The sequence below is a fragment of the Dendrobates tinctorius genome, unplaced genomic scaffold, assembly GCF_039654945.1.
Source record: "Dendrobates tinctorius isolate UK_male_01 unplaced genomic scaffold, ASM3965494v1 ptg000011l, whole genome shotgun sequence".
Classification (NCBI taxonomy): Eukaryota; Metazoa; Chordata; class Amphibia; order Anura; family Dendrobatidae; genus Dendrobates; species Dendrobates tinctorius.
The window spans coordinates 86816372-86822371 of record NW_027361679.1 but is presented as its reverse complement, the minus strand read 5'-3'; the positions used below and the strand labels follow the sequence as shown (position 1 = coordinate 86822371).

General features: G+C 46.7%; 1 protein-coding gene across 5 annotated transcripts in view; it reads left to right on the top strand.

Moving 5' to 3' along the window:
• The first annotated feature begins 484 nt into the window (after positions 1–484).
• Positions 485–6000, top strand: part of ACSBG2 (acyl-CoA synthetase bubblegum family member 2) — a 143257-nt gene continuing 137741 nt past the window's right edge. Inside the window, exons 1-2 of one of the 5 annotated variants that reach the window (XM_073544291.1) lie at positions 485–551; positions 2773–2845. The gene's annotated coding sequence lies outside the window, so the exon portion shown is untranslated. Of the gene's footprint in view, positions 552–631; positions 808–2772; positions 2846–3709; positions 3719–6000 lie in introns of those variants that run through there. The other 4 variants (XM_073544285.1, XM_073544316.1, XM_073544298.1 and 1 more) reach the window with 4 other exon arrangements.

Below are 6000 nucleotides of genomic sequence, written 5' to 3'. Positions count from 1 at the left end.
CTGCCAAACGCCAAACAAGCAGATGATCGCCTATCGTTTCACGTCGCTGACTGGATAACCCAAATGGACTCACTTCCTCATCAGAGCGGGAATAACCCTTTAATGGGTTCTCAATCACAACAAGCCCACGTCCCTTTCGGGGCCCTCATACGTGACATAATAAACCATCTCCCGCTGTGGTGGAGCCTGCGCGGCCATGCATTACACGAACAGCCAGGGTGGGAATGGACTATAAAGGGGCTATGGCGCACCCGGCTACAGACACGCCGTTTGTGTGGTGATCGATTTACTATAGTTATTAAACTATAAACCCTGAAATTTATTTTACACTTGTCGTATAACGTACTAAACCCCCCAAATATAATCTTGGGAGTGGGACCACTATCTATGGATCTTGGGCAGACCAAAGGCCAGCTCTTGCCATATCTGCGGCTTATCAGTGAGGTAGATAATGAGGGCACTATCTGAAGTGCAAGGTTACGTGAGGGGACGCCATTTCTGAGGTAGAGCACCTGCTGACTGCTTGTCCCGCCCGCGGTGCAGAGAGGACGGTAAGTGGGTGACGTCACGACTTTCGGTCATCTTCTGTGGCGCACTGCTTTCCCGCTCTTTTGTTACAGCAAAGGTAATTCCCATCTCCGCCGTGTGCGCTCCTTTCCACACACACCACGCTTCCGCGTCACTTTAGCGGACAGCTGCTGCGTCCTGTGTCGGCTTCTCATCTCCTCCCCGCCCTCCTCAGGCGCTGCCGCTCCCGCCACTTCAAATTGGGAGAGCGCTGACCGCCGGGGCTCATACTGCCGACAGGTGAGTGTGTGGGAGGGGAATGTAGTGTCCCGGCTGCCATGTCTGCGGCAGGAGCTGTGCGCATTCTCTAGCCCGGGCGCTATACTTTGTGCATGGCTCCATTCACACCTCTAGGGTTTTGTTTTTTTTTTAAACTTTGTTTCATTTTGTACATTTTACAACTCCAGTAGGAAAAACTTGACAAAGAAAACCTACCTATTACCCCGAAATGCTGTATCGGTTTACACACTTTAGGATACACTACCCCTTTTGAATTGGGCTTTTTCTGTTTACATAGATGTTTCCCCCCCCCCCCATCTTTGTAGGATGAGTTGTATTTTTCAATCCTACCTTTCTTTTTACCATAAAATATATTGGAAACCGGCGGTGGGAGTGGAGAAGGTGTGGGAGAAAAGGCTGCAATTCTGCTCTGTGTTGGTATTTATGGCACTTGTGCAGTTCAAAAATATAATCTGGTATTTGATCTCTGGGTCAGTACGGTTACAGCGGTGCAACACTTTGTTTCTCCAAAGTGTTGTTGCTTTCTGAAACTTCTACTTCAATTGAAACTGCAGATTTTTTTGTATTTTTCCTGTAAGACCTGTTGCACACTTCTGTTATTGGCGGACAGCTGACATCCGCCAAAAACTAAAGTTAACGGATCTGCCTCCGGTATGTGACATACGGATCTGCCAAAGATGAAAAGTGCAGCAAATTTAAAGCGACAGAGAGATTTTTTTTCGCCGCTCCCGGAACATCATTTCATGGATAAAATGCTTCCCGGAGTAAAGCTTCTGGGCATGCGCACTTAAAAATAGCGGACCGTCAAGGAAAAAAAACATTGCAGGGTCCGTCTCATCCGCCCGGGAGACGGTAAAATCGTGGTGGATCCGTCAAAAAACGGGTGGGACGGATGACCGTCAGTCAAGATCCGCCACTAATGTAAGTCTATGGGGGAAAAACGTATCTGCCCCTTTTTTGGCAGATCCGTTTTTTTCTAAAATTGGCGGATTTTGACTGAAGTCAAAAAACGGAAGTGTGAAACGGGCCTGAAAGGGGGACGTGCACACTTTTTTTTTTTTTTTGTGGGGGTCATTCCATTTCAAGTGATCCAAATCTGAATTTTAATTTTCCTCTATATGTGAAGGAAGGGTCAATGTTGGGCATTAATACAAGAATGGGACCAGGGTGGGCACATTGCTACAAGATGACCAGGATGGGGAGACCAGAATGATCTTGCTAATTGTAAGACAGAAAATATTACTGTATGTGTCCAATTGGGGGGAAACTAAACTTTAAAAATAATAAAGCATGGGGAAAAATATTTTGCCACTGAAATGCTATTTTATGTTGTATAAACAAAACAGGCAAACCAAAAAAGTGCCCACTTAGGCTACTTTCACACTAGCGTTTTTTTTGCGCTGTGCCTCGTGCGCATTCCAAACGCATGCAAAAAACCCCCGCATTAAGCGTTTTGCATGCATTTGCTGTTTTTTTGCGCGTGCAATTTAACCAGTTTGTCGCCATGTTAACTCTAAAAACGCATGTGATTTTAAACGCAGTAGTAGTAGCACACGTGTGCGATCCCATAGACTGTAATTTTTTTTGCTCATTCCGTGCACTAACGTGCGCATGCATTTTTTGGCAGCAGTTGGGCGCACAGAAAAATGCAACACGTTGCGTCTGGCGTGCCTGGGCGCACACATGAACGCGTACAAGCGCTATACCATGCGCCCGCCATGTTAAAGATAGAGGAGCCATGCGCACGAGGCGCAGCGCTAAAAAACGCAAGTGTGAAACCAGCCTTAGCTATAAAAACTGCCATAACCCATGCGATGATTCCAATTTGGAAAACTAAAATAAACAAGGAAAAATGTAAAAAAATAAATAAATAAATCTAAAGGAATAAAGAAAAATGGTATCACTAAAAATGTCACTTTATCTTGCAAAGAATTCTACCCCCCAAACTTAATTTTTGTTTTCTAGGTGCGGCCCATATACCCAGCTGAGTTTGAGACCCCTGCTTTGAGATAACTCTAGAACGCTTCAACAGATCACGGTGACTGAGATTCTTTTCTCATGACATATTGTACTTTGTTAGTGGTAAAACTTGTTTATTTGTGACAATATCAGAAATTTGACCAAAATTTAGCAATTTTCAAACTCTTCATTTTTATGCCCTTAAATCAGAGTTTTCACACACAATAGTTAATAAATAACTTTTTCCATGTGGCTACTTTTTATCAGCACAATTTTTGAAACATATTTTATTATTTTTTTTAAGAAGGTGGAAGGGTTAAGTTGACCAAGATTTTAAAAACGATAAGAAGAGAAAATGGACCACAAAACGTTACGCAATTTCTCTTGAGTACGCCAATACATACATATGTGGTCTAAAACTACTGTAGAGGCACAGTGAAAAGTTCCAAAGGGAAGGAGAGCCATATTGTGATGCACATTTCGCTGGAATGATTTGAGGGTGCAGGGCACACATTGGCAGAGCCCCTGAGGTCCAGAACAGCAGAATCCCCCATAAGTGACTTTTAAAAACTAAACCTATCAATGTATTCACCTAGGGGTGTAGTGATCATATCGACACCACAGGTATTTCACGGAACCTTACACCATTGGTTGGTGAAGAAAACAATTACATTTTTGCCACAAATTTAGTTTTAGCCCCAGATTTTAGCTTGCTACACTGGGAAATGGGTAAAATTGTAACGTAATTTGTGACAATTTTTGTTGAACGTGGCAATGCTGCATATGTGGCTGTACTATACTGCTTAGCCACATAGCGAGATTTGGGAGGGACGAAGCTCTATCTGCCTTCTAGTGCTCTGATTTTCATAGAATAGTTTGCATTATTACTTTTCCAGAACCTTTGTACTACCAGTAATGTGCAAGCCCCCTAGGTTTTCTTCAACAGATCACGGCCCTGTGTGGGGCTTGGTTTTTTTTTTTTTTTTTTTTTTGATTTGAGTTGACGTTTTAATTGTAAACATTTTTTTCATAACATTTGGCATCATATTTATCCTGTTCTCTATATTGAGCACTTACATCGGGGTTTACGTCTTCGTTTGTCACCCTGAAACTGAGTCATCAGTGACTTCAGGGGCTGGTCCCTGCGGTGTCTTCCTTGACCAGTGTCTCCCTTGTGCAGTGTCCGCCCCAGCACCCTGTGCAATGAACGCAGTGTCTGGTCTGATGTCTGCTTAGCTGAATAGTAGTTTTCAGTATTAGCACTATTAGCAGGAAAAGTTGATGTACCATACAGAGACGAGGTAAAAAGTGGGGAATAAAAAATAATCCAACAAACAAAGCACGGATATCTGGTATTGGCGCATCCGGAATGACCTGACCTATAAAACTGTCCCAGTAGTTAAACGCTGCATTGAGCACAGTAAAAAAAAAAAGTGGCAATAACTACCCCACAGCATTATGGATCCTCCACCATGCTAAACTGTTGTTAGGGTGTTCTTTTCTTTAATAGCTTCATTGCGTCATCTGTAAACCAACTGTTGCTTTGCATTGCTGAAAAGCTCTTTTTGTTTCATCTGTCCACTGAATGTTTTCCCAGAAGGATTGTGGTTTGTCATTGTACTCTTTGGTAGAAATCAGCCTTCTCAGTCTATCCCTGAAGACAGCACAACAGGAGGTAGTCTTTCCTTGACTTATGTGACAGGATGACAAAAGTTTAAAGGCCCCTCCCTCCTCCACCTTCCAGTGTTTTTCCTGTCCCCCATCAGTGACAGACCCATGAGTTGAGCGTGGGAATAGCAGAAGAAATCTTCCTGACAAGTTGAACAGGAGCTCCTGATTCCTGGGTAAGTGTAGTTTGTAAAATGGGGTCACTTGATTGGGGTTTACATTGTTTAGGCACATCAGGGGCTCTCCAAAGAGGACATGGCATCACTAATGATTCCAGCAAATTTAACATTCAGAAAGTCAAATGATACTCCTTCCCTTTTCGAGCCCTGCCGTGTGACAAACAGTAGTTTTCTCGTTCGCCTTATTGGGGGACACAGAGACCATGGGTGTATGCTGCTGCCACTAGGAGGCTGCCACTATGCAAAAAAAGGTTAGCTCCTCCTCCGCAGTGTACACCCCACCGACCGGCAGGGATTTCCTCAGTTTAGCTTAGTGTCAGTAGGAGGTGGACACGGGTCTTTCATTAGACCCATATCTACCTCGTCGTGCGTCGTTCCTTTACAGGTTCTACAGAGGGATACAGAGTGAATAGTCACATCTGTACTCCCACATGGAGTCTGTGAGTACGGCGTGTATTGCCACCCCGTTTCCTTGCAGTTCTCCTCGACAGGACCAGCAGCCCAGACGGACGCCGACACCAAGACGTGCCAGCGACTCCAGGGGTCCTTGTCGCCAGTCTCCCACCCACTCGCCTACCAGAGCCTGTCGGTTGGAGGAGACACAGGAGCTCTTCAATCCAGGTAATGGATCGGGGATGGGTGAGTATGGCCTTTTTTATTTTACCTGGCTGCCCATTCCCGACGGACAGGGGGTCCTCTTCATTGGCACAGGGATGCGGGCGCTGCGGTTCTCCGCAGCCACCCTACGGGCACATCATCCTTATATTGCTGCCCTCCGCTCTTCCCCTTCCCTCCCCCCTTTCTGGGGACAGGGAGCACAGGGCCTCTCCCTCCCCTTCTTCCATGCTGGGAAGCGGCTTCCGGCAGCGGCGTCCTTGTCCCGACCTCCGCGCCGACCCCCTGCTGACAGGCGGCCGCCGCAACTAATTTAGGCCCCGGCTTCTGTTCGGGCCTACTGCAGCGTCGCGGCCACGCCCCCCGCCCCTTTCTTCTAAGCGGGCTTCTCTCCCGCTCTCCCCAGGCCCTCCCCCCGCCTTTCCTTCTCCTGCTCAGCCTGTTATGGCCAGAGGGCAGCGATTGGGTAACCCTGCGGCGAGCTCCGCCCTTCCCCTTCTCCTGGACGCTCGCTTCTCTACAGGCAGGCGCCATCTTCACAGCCTGTCAGCCGGACGCACATCTCCGGATATCCAGCAGCCTGTGCTTTGGGGACACCGGTCCGTGAGTAGCTCTGCACTGCAGACTGACCCTTCTCCGCCTTCTGTCCCCCAACCTTCCGGCACTACCTCAGGTTTTCATTATGTCTAACTCAAAATCTGATCGTACCCGCTCTATGGCCCTCCCCTGCACCCTAGTCAAGTTCTTTGCATGTTCTTCGTGCAATCGCAAA